Below are 18680 nucleotides of genomic sequence, written 5' to 3' on the forward strand. Positions count from 1 at the left end.
CTCCGACAGATCTCAAGGTTCTTGCAGGTTCGTAATAAGAGATGCGATCACAAAGATAAGTCGGACCCAAACCGTTTAGGGCTTTGTAAGTAATGACCAGTTCCTCAATGCCCTTGATCTGAGACGACACCATGGATAGAGTCTGGCTGGATAGTCTTTGTCTCAAGTAAATGTTGGTCAAAATGGGAGTGGACCATGATATGCCAGAAAGTTCAACAATCTAGACAAGGGACCTCTTCACACAACCCTTTTGGGCCATGCCAATGTACCAGCAATCGTCATTGAAAGAGAAGGTGATTGGGGCAGCTCATGGCACCCCGTGCGCCCTCCCTCCTCCCCTCATCACATGGAAGAGATGGGAGAGGGTGCTTTGGCACCCTTTCCCTCTCCCATCAGATGGCAGAAAGGGTGACAACATGCATTGCCTCACAGTCCTTTTCCTCTTTTATCCTGAGCTTGCTTGCATAATTGGGAAGATAAGGACAAGGATGCCAAATGGCATTAAATCTAACCACCAAAGATTATTGGAAGTCTTCCATTGACTAAGTCTGGAAGTTTGATAATCACCAATTTCTGCTCAGGGTTTGTCTTCTGTAAGACAAATGAGAGACCCACCTCTCCCGTCTCAAATCTGAAGGGAGTTCTCTCTCTAGTTGTTGTGTACCTTTAAACCATTTCCAACTTATCTTGAACCTATGATACAGTTTTCCTAGCAAGATTTTTTGAAAGAAAAATGGTCTTTGTCTTCCTTTGCCCAAGATCACCTAATGGGTTTCCATGACCAATGCTATGGAATATGAGACTTATAGTTTAGTGAGGCACAAGCACACTTGAGCATAGAAGGCTAAAGGCTTTATAAAACTACATTTCCCATGATGCCATAGTTTTGAGCCATAATAGTTAAGGTGGTGCCAAACTGCATTAATTCTACAGAGTAGATGCACACAGAATTTGAAGTATTAGTTAATGGAAGAAGAGAGAATATGGAAGAGGAAGAAGGAAAATAGCAGAAAATGAGAAAAGAGAAAATAGAAGAAATCAAATAGAAGAAAATATGATGTTCTGATTGAGGTAAAACTAGTTTTAAAAGTTAATTCATCAAATCTTCTTAACAAGTAAGACTGAATTTAAGATTCACCATTAAAAACATGCCTGAAACAGGGGGAAGGGAAGAGTGATGGAGTGACTTTTAATGCCCTGCAATAAGATAGAAGACTAGACAGTGTGGGGAATTTTCATTATCAATACACAATTATTTGTGGAAAAAAATTTTTTAGAGCAATTATGATTTGCCGCAGTTCATTAATTCTGTTTCAATAACAGTTCAAGTTGGTTGATATTATATATTTTCATAATGACTGGATTGTGAAAAGGTTTAAAGTGAGCTAATGCAAATGGGCTTAAAATTAAACTTCAGCTCATGTTTTTGTATGTAATCACGTACTGATTTTTTAAATAGCTGAATGAGTCTGTATTAAGTAGCTTAGGGTGATAGGAATTTATAGAATGAGTGCATCATGGATTAAATGTAAATATTTGATTTTATCGTTTTGTGTGTTTCAAAGAAATATAATAAGATTATCTTTAGCAGTACTGGTCTTGTACAGCAGATTTTTTAAGAATAAAAAATATCTTTAAATACACAATTAATTTCCAATGTACAATATTTATCCTTTTAAAGTTAATTACCTTCTTTTGTACTGTGAAGGTCTCATGAAAATTAATTATAATAATTGACTAACACTAAAAAAAAGCATCTGGCAATAAAAGATGAGTAAAAATATTATGTGGTTCGTTTTTTAAATGAGAACATTTCAAAACGAATATATTTCTCCTTAAATTTAATAATAGGAACCCGAGCTTAAAAAAAAAACAAAATAATGTGGGAAAATGAAAAAATAACAGATTTTCCCATTCCAATTGACAACCAGAAAGAGCAAGCACAATGTGAGTTAAGGCAACTACTTTCACATAAAAGCCACCTCAGCATGATCCCTCTCCATAGTATGAAGATGTGGTTAAAAGCAGACCTGAGAATAGAAAAAAAACAAAGTAAATCAGTTAACATCACAGTTTCAATTCCACCTGCTCCTCAATAAATTCATTACTATTACAGTTTAATTTAAATAAACAATTCAATTCCAAATTGACTTTTAAAGTCTCTTAGAACTATAAGATGCCATTGTTGTTTGATGGCTTCATCCACTCCATTGTTCAATATTTGAGATGATTCAAAGTAAGGAACCAAATTTGGGTACAAATGTTTGGAATCTAGAATAGCTGATGTAGAGTTTGGAATAAAATCAATTGTGAGAGCCATCAATTGATAATGTAAGTCATTGGCTTACTGCATTCAGCACAATTTCCTGATATCCTACCTAATAAACACCAAGAACACAAGTCAATAGAATGAAGCAGAATGCAAGCCAGTGTTTGAACCACATGAGTTTTCTCTTCTACCATAAATGTAACTAAAATTTTGAAAAGGGTTTTTTCTATGCCTGATGCTATAGTTATAATGCATTCTGGCTATTCATTATAAGCAGCTTATTATTTGAACCTAATAATTTATAATTTCTAGTAGATGCCTTGGTCCAAGTGGGAGGACCTCATAATATAGAACTACATTATGTTTTGCAAAGGGAACAAGATCTTCACATAATCAAGGGCCATTCCGTGTTATTTTTGGACTTCTCGTTAATGGGAAAAGGGCCCTCTTCAGCAAGACTTTCTATCAAGTACTCCCGTTAGGAATGTAATTCTTCACTAATTACATTCTCAAAATAACAAAGTCTTCCCTCTGTAATACATTATTTTAAAATTATCATTCAGAACTTAATTTGTGTAAAAAATATGCATTTTGGGGGCTCAGAAAACAGCATTTGAGAAAAGGAAAGCAATATTTCTTCCTAGAAATGGTTGTTTGCTATGCAATTCATTTACTATGAAAAACAATGCTTGCATGAATTAGGCACAGAATAGGTCCTAAACTGTGAACATTCTCTTCAATCCACATTTTTGTCATGGTTCCCTGATACCCAAGAAACATGTATTCAATCATGTATGAACATTTTTTAATATTATTTCCATTTCTAATTCCCATGTTCACAAAGAAAATCATCATGCCACCAAGTGACCACAGGAGAACCTCTTCTAGTGGCATCAGTAGCATCTTTCCTTCTATGGGTGGGATTGCTGCTGGCAAGACATAAAAGATTACTAGGATGTCCCCTTCCTTTGACTGAAGCCTTCCCTGTCCATTTTCTCAATCTGTGGGATCCCACTCTGAGGTTTCAGGTAGCCATGGATTATTGTGTCACATAGCATACCAAACATTGTAGTGATGTGCACAATGTATATGCTGATGTGGACACATCATTACTGTTTCATAATATGGGATCTGGCTATCTACATTTGTTGCAATCTGTGAGGTTCCTGGAACTCAGTCTTGCAGATCTGGATGGCATGTTGTATCAGTTTCTAAAACTCACCATGTAAAGTGCAATGATATTTGTTATACAGTATAAATGTATAGTTTGTCCTTATCATTTTTATTTAGAAATCTCTTTATTAGATTTACTAACATGGTAGCTTTGTACAAGATTGCTGTGTAACATCTGAATATCTTTGGAAGCACCTCTTGCATCAAATGTTTCCATCACAAATATATCTCCCAACATATTCAAACCCTGCTTATTTCCTTAAATACTTGTCTTGATAAAAACCAAAAACTGGTGCTGTGGATAAATCACTATAAATTGAAAAGCTTAAAGCTGTGATCCCAAGCATATTCTCCAGTGACTAAGTGCCCTTGAGCTCAGTATAATTTACTTCTGAGTAATCAGAACTTTATTTAGGATTATGCTTCACAAACCCCCTTCTTCAAAGATTTCATGCTCAGGAGTGTAAAATGATGGTTGTGAATTTATTAACATGTAGGAAGCAAGGAGAAGTAAACATGATTTACACCTCTAATCTGTATTGGTCATGAATTACTTCCAACTGTTCTATTCTGGGTGTCATTTCTCAGTGTGAAAACCGGAACCTCTTCTGTGATGGTACTACATAACACCTTGTCACCATGTATTACCGGTTAGTATAACCATGACATGTCCCTTACTGAAACACTAGGAAAAAGCCCTTTAATAAACATGACAAGAATTTGACAAGATGAAAATTAAAAACAAAAATTGATTTTGTTTGGTGGTTGTTATAATTTCTAAGCTTAGTAAGCATCCCTGCTAGCTGCCTCTATATATTTCCTTCAAACTTTCAAAATTCAAAACAAAGTGCCTATAAAATATTTTTCCAAGGTCTTCTTTCTAGAAGAAAAATTCCTGCCAAGACTTATTTGATAGCGCAATCCTTCAAAGAAGAAGAATAGCAGGCAGATAAAAACCCAATCTTCATAGAACAAATCTAACCTGTCCATTCTTTAATAGCTGTGAAGCAGCAGCATCTCAGCCTTCAAAATATATCAGGGAAAGGTTTCTAATACCTTTCCATTTCTTTGTGTTAAAGTGGCCAGTTGCATGGGCATGTGCAACTACTGCCTCCTGCTAGCAACCCAATTACGACACACTCACAGTGTTGGGATAACAAAAAGACCACAACTTGTTTATTTCTTACAGGGGAGAATCAAGGTTGACCACCATGCATGGGTCCTGGATCAGGGATTGGGCAGCCCGTTGCTGACCGATACCACTTAACCATGTCAGGGGGGTGCTGCTGTTTCCAACTGGCACAATACCAGGACACTGTTGCTGTCGCACCCTGATAAACTACCCCCTCCGCTCATTGGCTGGCCAGTTGCCCGGTGGGAAGTTTTCCCGCCACCCTGGGGGCTTCTGGTAAGAAAAAGCCCTCTTCGTTGGAACAATGGTGTGCAGGAGAGTGCCCTCCACCACAATCTCTTCATCCAGTAAGTTGGGCAGAGCCTTTTTTGTAGCCAATACAGTCAAGATATTGGCATCTCAAATATCATGACTACATAATGCACTCAGCTCCTTCAATTAAAAGGTGCATTATTAAAATAGACATAGAAAATATATTGGGGGACAAGTTGTTCACCTGTTGGACATAGAACCTTCCTGAACATTCAACCATCGATGCAGGTGCTAGGCCATGTAACATCATATTTGATATTACATAAAGATGTATACATCATATAATGGATGTGATCCATCCATTATGTGTATCCTAAGAAGCTGGATATGTTGTGGAAGAGGACAGGTTTACAGTTATGAGCTTTAAAAGTATGCCAGTTGTTGCAAAAGAAACTCTACATGAATGAAGGTTTACCAAGACCCTGACATTTATTCATATCTCTCCTTACCCACAGACCTTAAACTAACCATTATGTATGAGCAATGCATGGCTCTCACAACCCACTTGGCCTTGGAAGCACAAAATACTTCTTGCTGGGAAGCCCTGTCTGATTCCTCTCCTTCCCACGACCACATAATAGGCACAAATTACCAAATAACATAGGAACATCTTCCTCAGCCAAGCTGCCAGGCTCAACAATAACATCAGAAAGCAAGTAACCAATCAGATGGTAAGCTGATCATACCGGGCACAATGAATTCCACCCAAAGGGGGTTCAAGTCCATTATCACAGCCCTGCTTTCCATCAATGAGGACTACACCAGTAACAAAACATGAATTCAGGATAAGAAGGAAGTGTTGCTGGTAATGGATCCTACTAGTGGGCCTCAAAGAGGGATTTTATTCTCCTTGAGTGATCTATTGTGAAGGTGGTTATATGTTCATGTTGGTCATTCAAGGCTGAAGTAGCAAAAAGACTTTTATCATCCCTGATACACCAACCATATTTCCTCTTGGAAAGACATAAGCTGGTCTCTGTGATCTGTGTCTTGCTATTTTTTATTGGTCTGCTCAAGCACACTCAGCATGGGAATGCCTCTGGAGACAGTTCAGAAATGTCAGATAGTTCAGGATAATGACAGCTAAAATGCTAATAGGAATCAGCCAAAGAGACATTTGCTATCTCCTGATACATTTCCAAGCTCAATTCAAAATGCTGGTTTAAGAACTCCTCCTTTCTAAAATTTCAACTCCTCAGAAAGGCTGGACAATTGATATTCTTATAATTTACATGTTGTACACAAATATTCCTGTTTTCCAAGGCTTGCAAGATTTTTTGAAAAATAACACCAGTGTTACCTAATAGGAAATTTGATGTTATAAGATTTTAAAGCTAAAAACGTCAAGCTCATGTAGCTACACTTTAACAGCCATTTATTGGTGCTTTTCAATAAAATTCAATTTTTTTTCAGTAATTAAAAATTATGTGCATTTATTTATTGGTTTTATAAACTGGAAATAATCCTGGATTCTATTGGTTCAACAATGGTTACTGAAATGTTTGGATATTGCAGAAATGAGAAAGATGTGTCGAAGAAATGTTATGCAAAGAAATGATATATAAACTGCTAACAGGGTATATAATTGAAATGGCTTTGTCACATATTGGAATTTATATTGCAGTCATTTACTTCTTGATGGAGTGCATTTATTTATGGGTCATGATTTCAGTAGTTTTATAAAATCTATTGCATCATAAATCACAAAGTGTGTTGTTATATATCTCTTTGTTTGTTGTATTTCTTAATATTTATATATTTTGTTTCCATTGTAAGAATGGAATAACCTTCCAGCAAATATATTAACTTACATTTTTTTTTCATAAGCAATTAGTGCATTCAACCTGTAGGGAAGAAGAACACTAATTAAAACATCTTACTCAACTGCTGAGTGTGCCTGTCCTGTCTGGCACAAGTCTGTCCACGTGAAGTAGGTGAACATAGCACTGAACGAAACATGCAAAATAATCACAGGATGCCTTAAACCTACACCTGTTGATAAACTCTACAAGCTAGCTGGCATCCCCCTCCCCCCCGACCCAAAAAAAAGTGTGATGGGAAATTGCTGTTAACTGTGAGAGAAATAAGGTTAAACAATGGTGAAACTGTGAAAGCCATCCACTGCATGGCTATCAGCCTCCTCCCAGTATACTCAAATCGAGGAAAAGCTTCATGAGAACCACCACTCTTCTTAATGTTCCTCTAGCAACAGTATGAATATCCCTTTAGACAGCTAAACCAAGCAATCCCAACTAGATGGTTCCCCATGAGGGTCTACCTCCAGGGGTAAACCAAGAATGGGCAACTTGGAAGTCCCTGAACAGACCCAGAAGCGGAGTGGGCAGATCAAAAGACAACCTAGCAAGATGGCACTACCTGGAGGAATCCTCCACCTTATGTGACTGTGGGGCAGAACAAACAACTCTGCATATATATACTTGCCCACAATGTCCTGCCTTCATGTACAGAGGAAGAGTTGTTTAAAGCTACAGACAATGTGATAGCTGTTGCCCACTTTTGGTCTAAAACTATTTAGCTGCCTGTGATCCCTTTATTTTATCAGTTTTAAACTTATGTATTAAGCAATGCTTTTGACACAAAATAAATAAAAAGCTCCATCTGATAGAATATCACTTATCCAACCCTTCTTCAGAGCACCTTTTCTCTCTCTGTCCTGCCCCTACATGTTTAGAGTTGCCAATATATGACTTCTCTCTACTGAGGAAGGCAGTCTGATGCTGCCTGAGTGAGTGCAGAAACAAACTAGTTACCCTTCAAATTCCCTGGCCTCTGCTACATTGATTTCTGCAAGGAAGTGGGTGAGCAACATTTGTAAGGGCTCTTACAAAATCTGAGATTAGATAGCCCAGGTGGACAACAGACCAATGCTGTGGTGAAACTCTGCAGCATTCCCTAATTTGCTTACCATAGGCTAAAACAGTGCAGCCAGTTGCAGACCAGAAGTCCCTGCATGTCAGGTTGCTATACAGGAGTGACTTCTGGTCCATTTCAGGTTATAAAGACAAGCCCTAAGATCCAGTACCACTTCATCAGTATCCAGTACAGTACTATGTTCTGCTACTTATTGGGTACCCAGACCCAGTCTGCATTATCAGCACAGAACCAGGTGTGGCATCAAAAGATAGATCCACTGGTCTTGTGGCTGCTTCTTCACTGCACAGTCTGCAAGACTTCTGCTGCTGCTTCCAGCGGATCCATATGAACTGTCAAAGAGAAATGGGATGCCATCTTCTTCTAGATTACTACCATTATATACTGCAAATCTAGAGACTTCCCCACACAACAATCTCACTTGGGGCAGTTGTTCCTAATGCCAGGAAAGCCAAAGAGAAGAAAGGAAAAGGTGTTATGGGTTATGCACATTTTTTTTTCTTGATCATTGTCAGGAGCAATCTCAGGAACGTTTTTGTGAGAACAAATTTTGTGCAAATTAGATGCCATTAGAGTAACTAAGATACAATTATTTTTGTCTTGATTCACAGACTTTTACAAATTAGAAACATCTGATGGATTATGGTAATCTGCATTTCATCAGAGGATTTTAACTTGTATTTTAACTCTTGCATTTTGCTGTATGTGTTTTAATAGTGTTTTAACCCCACCTTGAGCAGCAAGGAGAGGTGGGTAATAAATTTTATTGTTGTTTGCATATTTTTGAACAATCAAAAGTCCTTCTTTGGGAAGAGGGGGGCAAAACATGTGCTTTTCTTCACAAAAGAAACAGCCAGTCATTCCACACTGATATTTTTACATATATTTAGGAAACATCAATAAAAAGTGTTTCTTATCTCATATTCTCATCAGAGGTGGATTCAAGTGAAGGCTAGTGATGTGTCTTGAGATAACTTGGTCTTAGCAAGAACAAAAGAGTCTATCAATATTATTCACATATCTGTTCCTAACCCACTGATTTCCTGCAATGGGTGACATAGAGTCTATAAAAACTTAAGATACACACTTCATCTTCTCATTTAGTCTCAAAAGCACTACAAAATCCTTTTGTGTACTTACACAGACTAACACAGTATGTCTTTGAACACCAGCACTCCCTGCCTGTGATCTTTTTACATAGTTTTCAAAGATCACAAAAAGGGAATGGAAGTCAAAGCAAGCTAAGGAGAGATTTTTACTGGTTGAAGTGTAGTGTCTTCATGCCTCATACTTCCTCTCAGAGACATACAAGAATTTCAGATTGATATAATAATAATAATAATAATAATAATAATAATAATAATAATAATAATAATAAAAAATTACCCACCTCTCCTCACTACTCAAGGTGGAGCACAACATAGCTAAAAGACATACATCCTCTCACACACAGCCAGTGATACAAGAATTGCAGAATGAAATGATAATAACCACAACAATAATAATACATTATTTCTTACCCATCTCTCCTCACTGCTTGAGGTGGGGCACAGCATAGCTAAAATACATAATCATTAAAAACAATCAATAAAATGCATATATTAAAACATATTTCAATGAAATACAGATAGTAAAATACACCGAACAAAGATTAAAATACAGTAGACATAGAAGTTGACATATAAATGGCATGAAAATATTGGGTGGAATGGGTGGAATGGCTATGGAGGAGGGGCATGATGACAGGGGGTTCGAGAGTTAAAAGCCATATTTCTGAGTACTGCAATTCTACTTCAGATCCAGTCCTGCAAGTCTGGGGAGAAAAATCCACACACATGGAGCTAAAGTTTTCCTATTAAATATAATGGCAGTTGACCCTTTGAAGTAGGCTTTTACTAAGACAGAATGAATCCATACAGACCATTTTTGTTCACAGGTGCCCTTTCTAAAATCATTAATACAGAATTTATATACCTAATAATGACAGAGGCTTTTTAAAATAAATGGATCCAGTGATGTCTAGTCTCCATAGTTAATTCCATTACTCAGCCAGAGAAATATTAAGGAATTTCCCATTATTATTCTCCTATACTACTTATATGCAAATTGTCATTACATTTTTTTAAGTGATAAATTTTCGGTAGGAGCAAGGTTAAACCAAATGGAGTCAGTCTGAACTGAATTTAACCCTTTTTATTGCAATAGCCATAAATCTGAGTACTGAAATTCTAATCTTTAAAAAAGCATTTGGAGGGTGTGCTTTCTTGAGAATATATTAACATTGTTAGATTAGTAGTGGGTTGAAGTAGTTGGCCCAGTGATTTTCATAAATTTAGAGAGCAGGGAAAATTGGAGTTTCTCAAAATGCTATATTGGGGGCAAACTTCTCATGAATGACTAGGTGACTGGCCTACAAATTCTCATGTGTTCAAAGAGTGTTGGGATTTTGCTATGGCCATCTGGGTACATACAAAATATTCTTCAAATCTACTAATTAGAAAATAACAATTATGTAAATACAAGGAAATTAAAGTTTCTTAGTTTTATTTTGGAATTGTTAATAGAAAATTGCTTTGGAATAATATGCAATTGTTTTGTTGCCTCTTATATTTATTTTCCATGATAATGAGCCTATAAATATTTACTTGGTGGATGCTAATGAGTCAGTTTCTGCTCAGCAGTTTACATGAGCAAAATGCTTTATAAATATTGACTAATTACTAGTTCTATCAAACAGATTTTAATTACCTGCCAAAAAACCCTGATTATGTATGTGTGTGTACTAAACTGAATTATAGGTACACCTGTGTATAGTTACCTTCATGCGTAGACTTCCAGCACTTGAACCCTTAATGTAAGCAGCACAGTAATGGAAAACAAAGGCTTGAGAATAAGAATAGGAAAATGCTGCTTTTTCCAAGAGTCTATCATCAGTAAACAATTTGATGGTTGGGTCATGTTTAAGTACCCATAGTAATATTATACCAGCTTCAGCCACTTGAGGCTGGATAATTATAATAATAGATATGACAAGATTGTATGGATTTAGAGGATGCAATTGCCACTTGAATGATTTAGATGTTCAGTGTTCGGTGTATTTGAAATATTAGCAGTATTAAAATATGATTATTTACTATCTCGTCACTTAGACTGTGTGTTCCAGGCAAACAGGTATATAATAAAACAACTCATTCTTCACTTCCTCCCACTCCTCTTCTTCATTAATATTAGTACTACTTGTGTTAATAGATTGATTGATATATGAATAATCTTAAGTGATTAAAATTAGAAGCATTTACACAATACAATATGAAGTAATATAAAATTGTTTAAAGCCGTTTTTTTAAAAAAATAGAATGAATTTTCAAAATATCAGCAATGTGCAAATGAAGAAAGGGAAACAGTTCTTAGGTGGTAAGCAAAACTCAAATAATCATGCATTTAACAGGCATTTGAAACATTACAGTTTCTGTCTCACAAAATATGCAAGGGATAGTATTTCAAATCAGGATTGCTACAACTGAAAATACCCACTTTCGCAAAGCTAAATTATAGCATTTTATTTCAGGTCATCCAGTAAGGCCACTAAAATTGGGGCAAGGTCTGAGCACCTCATTTTATGAAGAATACAGACAATTTGGATCAGGTTCAGAGAAAAGTAGCAAGGATGAATGGAGGTATGGAGAACAAAACATATGAGGAAAGTTGAAAACTGGGCATGTTCAGTCTGGTGAAGAAATGTCTAAGGGGTGACATGATTATACTACTTAAATACCTCAATGGCTGTCACAGAGAAGAGGGGACAAGTCAGTTCACTGCTGTGCTACAATGTAGGATGAGACTTAATAGTCTGAAGTTACAGAATAGAAAATTTCAGTTGGACATTAGAAGGAACTTATTCACAGTGAGAGCTGTTTGGCAAGGGAATCAATTGCCTTGAGAGGTAGAGGAGTCTGCTTCTCTGAGGGAGGTTCTACACAGGAATGTAATACAGCTCCTAATCAATAGGAAACATACGAGTGTTAGGATGCATTAAGATCAGTCATAGCTGCTGTCAGCTGCTTCCTAGGCATGACAGTGGCTCCACAGCTACATTGGAGCAGGTTCAGCAGGAAGCATGGAGCTGGAACCAGTTCAGGATGTCTGGTAATGGGGCAGGATCCTATCCCCTCTCAGCACCCCAACAGAATTGTCCAAACACAGAAAATCGGCACTTACCTTGAACTGCCAGTTCCTTACTTCCTGGTTTACTGCCATGTAACTGAGCAAAGCAACCTTGGAGAAGCAAGATGCCTCCCCTCCTCCTAAGCTGCCAGGCTCAATTACATGGATCAGAGATCATTCTCTCTAGTCACTGGAACTATATACCAAGAATGGCATTGGAAATGAACTCCAAATTTTCATTTCTGATATCTCATTTAAAACAGGCCAAAATCTGAAATAGATTCACCATCTCATTGACATGGGAACAGTCAGTTGCTACTGCTAATATACCAACTATGACTACCTACAATTACTGCAGCCATAGGTACTACTCTTCTACTATTGAGATTTAAGAGAGAAAGCAATAGAGTACTGTCTCACAGAACTCCCCTTCCACATCTGGGTTTGTCTTCAGATGGACAATGTTGGGTGTGGAGTAGTTCTTCAAAGGAAAATGTGTTGGTATACTTTTTGTAAGCATTTCTCCCAAAACAAATTGCCTTTGCAGAGGAGCTTTACAATTGATTTTCAGGTCTTAAATAAAAAAAAACCTAGCAGGGGGATTGAAAGAATTCATACAAAGTATCTGGCAGTTTTTCAATTAAGCCAGATTCCTTGTCAGAGTTGATACACTTATCAAACACAGAATATGCATTTTGCTTCAGTGTCCATAAAAACTGATTAGTATAATTTCAGTTTTGTTCCTATGAAGATTCAGTGTGTACAGAATTGCAAAAGATGAAATAATATAACCAAACATTGTTTTGTTTTTAATTTCCATCTCTTAGACAAACAGGCTGTTGTTAATGGAATTGAATTAAAAGAGAGGGAGGAAGAACAGTAGGAATATAAGTCATAATATATATTAGCTCAGCTGCTGAAATTACCAATTACTTTTGTAAAGGATTTAAATTCCATGGATGACAGAAAATAGCTCAATGGAGACAATTGCTTTCAGATACTCATTTAATTTTGATACTTTAGAGCCAAAATATTCTCCTTGGTAGAAAATTATATCTAAGTACATTAAACACAAAATTCATTAGGTCTAAATCCTCTGAGTAGAAATTAAAGTAAACATTTTCATCTTTTTGGTGGAGGTACTGCTTAGCTGAAATTTAAATATGTAGCTTGCTGAGACCCCCAAATTTGGTAAAGATTGATTTATGATTGTTGAATATCTCTAAAAAGCAAATATTTCATAAATGCACATCAATTTTAATATCTGTTCTCAAGCCTGAGTGCCCTTGTGATTTCTTCACCGAGTGTTTTGATACCTACATTTTCATGGTTGGGGATGGAAAAGAAATAAGCTTCGCTTAGCATCACACCAAAGGGTGCTGAACTAAAAACTTGCAGAAATGTTCAATGAACTGGAAGTAAAATAGCTCAAGAACGGTTAGGAGGATATACAACCTTGTCATGACGCTCTTCCGCCAGAAAAACAAGCTCAAGACATCATGGAAGCACCCCCGGTCAAAGCATTGGCACCTCTTGGTCTATGTAATTACACGTACCAGAGATATATCACAAAGAAAGAACAAAGAAGGTAAGGGTTATTGGGGTATGGAGAATTCTTTTACAAAGTTACTACTACAACTAAGTTTTCTATTCTATTCCTTTAACACACATTTCATAAAATATCAAAGATTCAAACAATTTAAAGTTTGTCTATTAATTGTATCTTCTCACTTCATCTCTTCATATCTTCTTTTCGAGTTCTTCATTGAAAGTTAATCTTAATTATTCATGACAAATTCCAAATTCTTCCTCTCTGAGCTGACTCGTTTGTTTTTGCATATGCTTTGTAAACCTATCTGAGTGTTCAAATGACCAGACTTTCATATATAACCCAATGACAATTCAACATGTGACACTTTTTTTTCTTGCCTAAAATAACAGCCACAGTGACTCAAGTTTAAACTCCTCATGCCGTGATCCTTTTCTGATGACTAAGCTATGCCAATCTCTTTGTGGTTTCTTAAAAGAAAATGTTCCTGCAGTGCGTTAATTCCTTAAGTTATTTAATTATTACCAACAGGGAGTTGAGAAAAAGAAAAACTGTCAAATCGTTCTGTCATTATAATTTGCCTTGAATTATTATAGCTGAGCTATTATAAATAGTTCACATGCTATTCGTGTCTTTTTCTTGTTAAAATATTTCCATGTTAAACAATATTAAATGATAACTGTAAAATGTTCCTTGACTTTTTTTAGTGATTGAAAGGATCATTGCTCATTGCCAATTACATTTCTAAAGAATACTACACTAGATTTTTTTCAAAGCTCACTTATAAATGACATGTCTTCAGTATTCAGATTTTAAATACCACCCTACAAATGTTTGTAATATAGCACTATTTTATCCAGTATTATTATTTTGGGATAGTTTGGAAATCCAAACTTGACAGCGTGGCTACTCAGCTATGAAAATAATGAGACCAGACATCAAGAATCAAGTGAGGAAGAACCTTGACCCAATTTCAAAGTTTGTCTCTTTCCAGAACATCCACGAAAAATTACAGAAACCTGAACCTGACCTAGCATATAAGTGCTCACCATGATCCTCTTCTTTCTCTCCAACACAGGCCATAGACAAGGTATACGTTTCTGTCTTATCACTTTTCCATATCAACAATTAAAGTGACACCTGTAGTGGTGACAGGGAAAAAAGAGCTTAAAAAAATGAAAAGAAGAAAAGGACAGCTACAATGAAAACAGGAGACAAAAGCTGCCAACTTTGTGCTGCCCACTGCTTTAATTTCTGGCTTGGACAGTCACCTGCCTTACACACTTTCTTGATTTGACAGAACATAAAGGAGATAGATATCTAAGGGCACTTCCAGTCATAGCTAAAATCCATGTGGAAATGGGTTAAAATAACCTGCTTCTGCACAGGTTCTAGTCCCCACCCCAAACCCAAACCCTGAGTTTTCCTAGATGGGATGACTACATGCCACCCTGAGTCAAATCAGGATGACATGAAGCCAACCTGAAGCCCCCCATTTGGAAAAACTGTGTCTTGTGACTCTGAATACATAGAAACAACAGAACATGTGATCCTGCAGTGTCTGTTTTACAGAGACATTTGTAATAGTCTTATATCACAACTGCTTTACCAATACCCAGGGCACTCAGGTCAATTTTACACTACCATGCTGCTCTTCTATAAAGTCTTAGGCCCCTTCTACACTGCCGTATAACTGAGATTATCAAAGCAGATAGTCCCACTTACATCACAAGTGAGGTTGTTTGGGACAAGAGTGAGGGCCTTTTCGACAGTGGCCCTTTTTGATGGTGGCCCCCTGGCCCACCGGCTTTGGAATGCCCTCCCTAAAGAGATTAGGGTAGGCCCCTCCCTCCAGGATTTTTGGAAACACCTGAAGATATGGCTTTTACACAAGCTTTTGACCATGTTGAGGGATTATGATCACTATATTTGCAGACTTAGTGAGCGGTCACTCTTGCACTTTATGAGGACAGATATTGTACATAGCCGCTCTGTTATATTTTGTCAACTTTTTAGTATTTTTAATTGATAGGGGTTTTATTGCTGTTTTATGTATAGTGGGGTTAATTTTTATTGTTATTATTTTACCCCTTTGTATTATTTTGTATTTGTATTGTGTTGCACTATTGAGCCGCCTGTGAGCCGCCCCGAATCCCTCCGGGGAGATGGTGACAGGATACAAATAAAATTTATTATTTTATTATCCAGAGTATCTGCTTTGAACTGGAGTATATGAGTCTACACTGCCTTTGTCAGATGTTCAAACCATTATCTTTCTTACCATTATCATTTTCCTCTATATCAAAATTATTTTAGACTAAAAATTTTTTTGACTATATTTTAGTTTCTGCAGGAATTATGTTGACATCACAAGAGAAACCACACCAGATATTCTTCATGTAAAGAGATTAAAATGCTTCCATTATGCTAGTTCTTTCTCTTATATAATATAATTAAACATTTTGCTGAAGGAGTTACGCCTAGATGATGACGTTATATTATAAGCTCAAATAGTAACTCAATAGACAAGGCATTCAAAAATGGAAAACACAAGTAAGGATAGAAGCATCACACTTCCATGACTTGAAATATAGCCCCACTATTTCATTTTTCTGCTATTGATCGTCTGAGCCACTAACATTTTTTCCCTTTCAAACTGAGAAGAAAAATGATAAACGATTAATAAAATTATGGCATCCATAGGAAATTGTTTTCTATTGGGCATTTTCACTTCATAACAAAGGCATCCAAAGTAAAGGAAATGAGCTTCACAGAACAAAAAAAACCAGTTAGCTAACATAAGATTATGTCTCTCAAATAAAATGCTTTCTATGTGGTGCTTTTCTGGTACAATTTTGCAAATTTGCCGTATTGGTAAAGTATGAATTCTATAGTGAGAACTGCAGAACGTTGAGATCGGTAGCTAAAAAGGAAATTTTCCAAGCTCTATCTTTTTCAGGATAATTGCTGCTAATGCTAAATCCTGTGCATTTGCACAAGTGTATCAACTTGAAATTATTGTGTTTAAAAATTCTTAATTCATTTTCTTCTCCCTAAAAACAAAAACAAAATTGTACATACAGTGCCTCACAACCAGTAAGCAGATAACTGCATATGTTAAAATCAAATATAAAAAGGAGCACAAAGTCATTATGAATAATGAAAAGAGTAGATAAAATAAGCCTCTTTCTCCTTTACATAACCATGCAATACAGTCTTTTGATAGCAGTGGCCCTCTTTAACCCCTACTCACCAGTAGACAATGCCAAGCCAAACTCAAAATTTTGGATGAGATCACAGAACATGTGGCAGTGAGCCACATTTCTACTTCATTGGTCCTTGGCTACTGTGACATTCATTCAGTTAAAAGTGAGCATGGAACAAAGTGCCAAGTAAATGAATTAGTATTTGGAATCAATCAGTGGTCGCTAGAAACAATTCAAGGGTGTCTACTAAAGTTCCTCAAGACCAATACTATGTGGACAGTCCATCAATAGTTGCAGACATTTAAACCCCTGATCATTATCTAAGGAATAGGAAGATACCAGCCCATATTCATGAAGGAGCAAGCTCAGAACTGTATTGAAGATTAATAATCCCAGATTGCATATGTGTGTATGCAAATGCATGCACAGTCATGTCATGAGAGAGATAGCGTTACAACATTTTTAGCCTTCTCTGCCAGAATGTCAGTGTCTCACCTACACATTTCAGGATAACATTGTGACATGGCAGTTAAAATGGTATCAAATTGCATTAGTTCTATAGTGTAGATGCACACCTTATCTCCACTGAAGTTGCATATATATATATCCTCCTCCTGGTCTCACCAACAATTAAAGTGACACATGTAGTGGTGACAGGGAAAAAAGAGCTGAAAAATGAAAAGAAGAAAAGGACAGCTACAATGAAAACAGGAGACAAAAGCTGCCAACTTTGTGCTGCCCGCTGATTTAATTTCTGGCTTGGACAGTCACCAGCCTTACACACTTTCTTGATTTGACAGGACATGAAGGAGATAGATATCTAAGGGCGCTCTGAGACATAGCTAAAACCCATGTGGAAATGGATTAAAAAAACCTGCTTCTGCACGGGTTCTAGTCCTCACCCCAAACCCAAACCATGGGTTTTCCCGGGGGGGGGGGTGACCACATGCCATCCCAAGTCAAATCAGGTTGGCATGAAGCCACCTCGAAGCCCCCCATTTGGAGAAACTGTGCCCCTGTGACTCTGGGCACATAGAAACAACAGAACATGTGATCCTGCAGTGTCTGTTTTACAGAGACATTCATAATAGTGTTATATCACAACTGCTTTACCAACACCCAGGGCACTCAGGTGAACTTTTACACTATCATGCTGCTCTTGGACACCAACACCATTACAGTATATAAAGTTAGTGAGTTCTATGCTGCAGGGCTTAAAATTCAGCGGTTGATGACCAGTACCATGAGCTAGCATTTTAAATTATTGGAAACCTGTAACTACAGCTATAGTTAGTTCTCCTACCCCCTAGTCTTTGGACTTGTGTTCAATTGTGCTTCCCCCCTCCTTGTTCCCCCTCATGTTCACTATGTGCTCCTACCCCTCCCTCTAGATTATTTTCTCCTGTTGCAAGTTTCTGTTGATCAGCAATAGCCTGTTGATTGAGTCTCAAAAGGTTTTATTTTATCTTATAATAACATTGTCACTTTAATATACAAGTGTTTAATGCCATTTTAAGTGTCATATTTAACACTGCTTTTCTTTTAAACTCACCTTTTAAAAGCTAAATGTAATGCCTAACTGTATGTTTTAAGTCATGTTTTCCTGGTTCTTTTAATGCTGGTCATTGACTGAAATAAAAATGTTCATACGTTTGTTCTGGTTTTACTCCACATTAATTCGCTTTTACCGGAAGCATTGCTTGGACGCCTCCAGTAAAAGCGAGACAAGTCTCGTATTAAATGTTTGTCTGTAAGAGCCCCAAGAGTATACCTACACTGTTTTGCCTGATGCAGATAAGACGCAGAGCAGCCTGGGATCCAGCTAGGGAGTCCATCCAATCCACCGGAGCAGTGAGCATCTCAGCTTCTCCATATCACCACCACGGATTCTAGCTGGTCACAAAACTCTGTGTGAACTCCTGGCTATTATGGGCCTTTCTGCTAACATCAGAATTGGGTGCCCATGTGGCCAGCATGAAGGAT

This window comes from Anolis carolinensis, chromosome 4 (genome assembly GCF_035594765.1).
Source record: "Anolis carolinensis isolate JA03-04 chromosome 4, rAnoCar3.1.pri, whole genome shotgun sequence".
In the NCBI taxonomy this organism is placed as follows: Eukaryota; Metazoa; Chordata; class Lepidosauria; order Squamata; family Dactyloidae; genus Anolis; species Anolis carolinensis.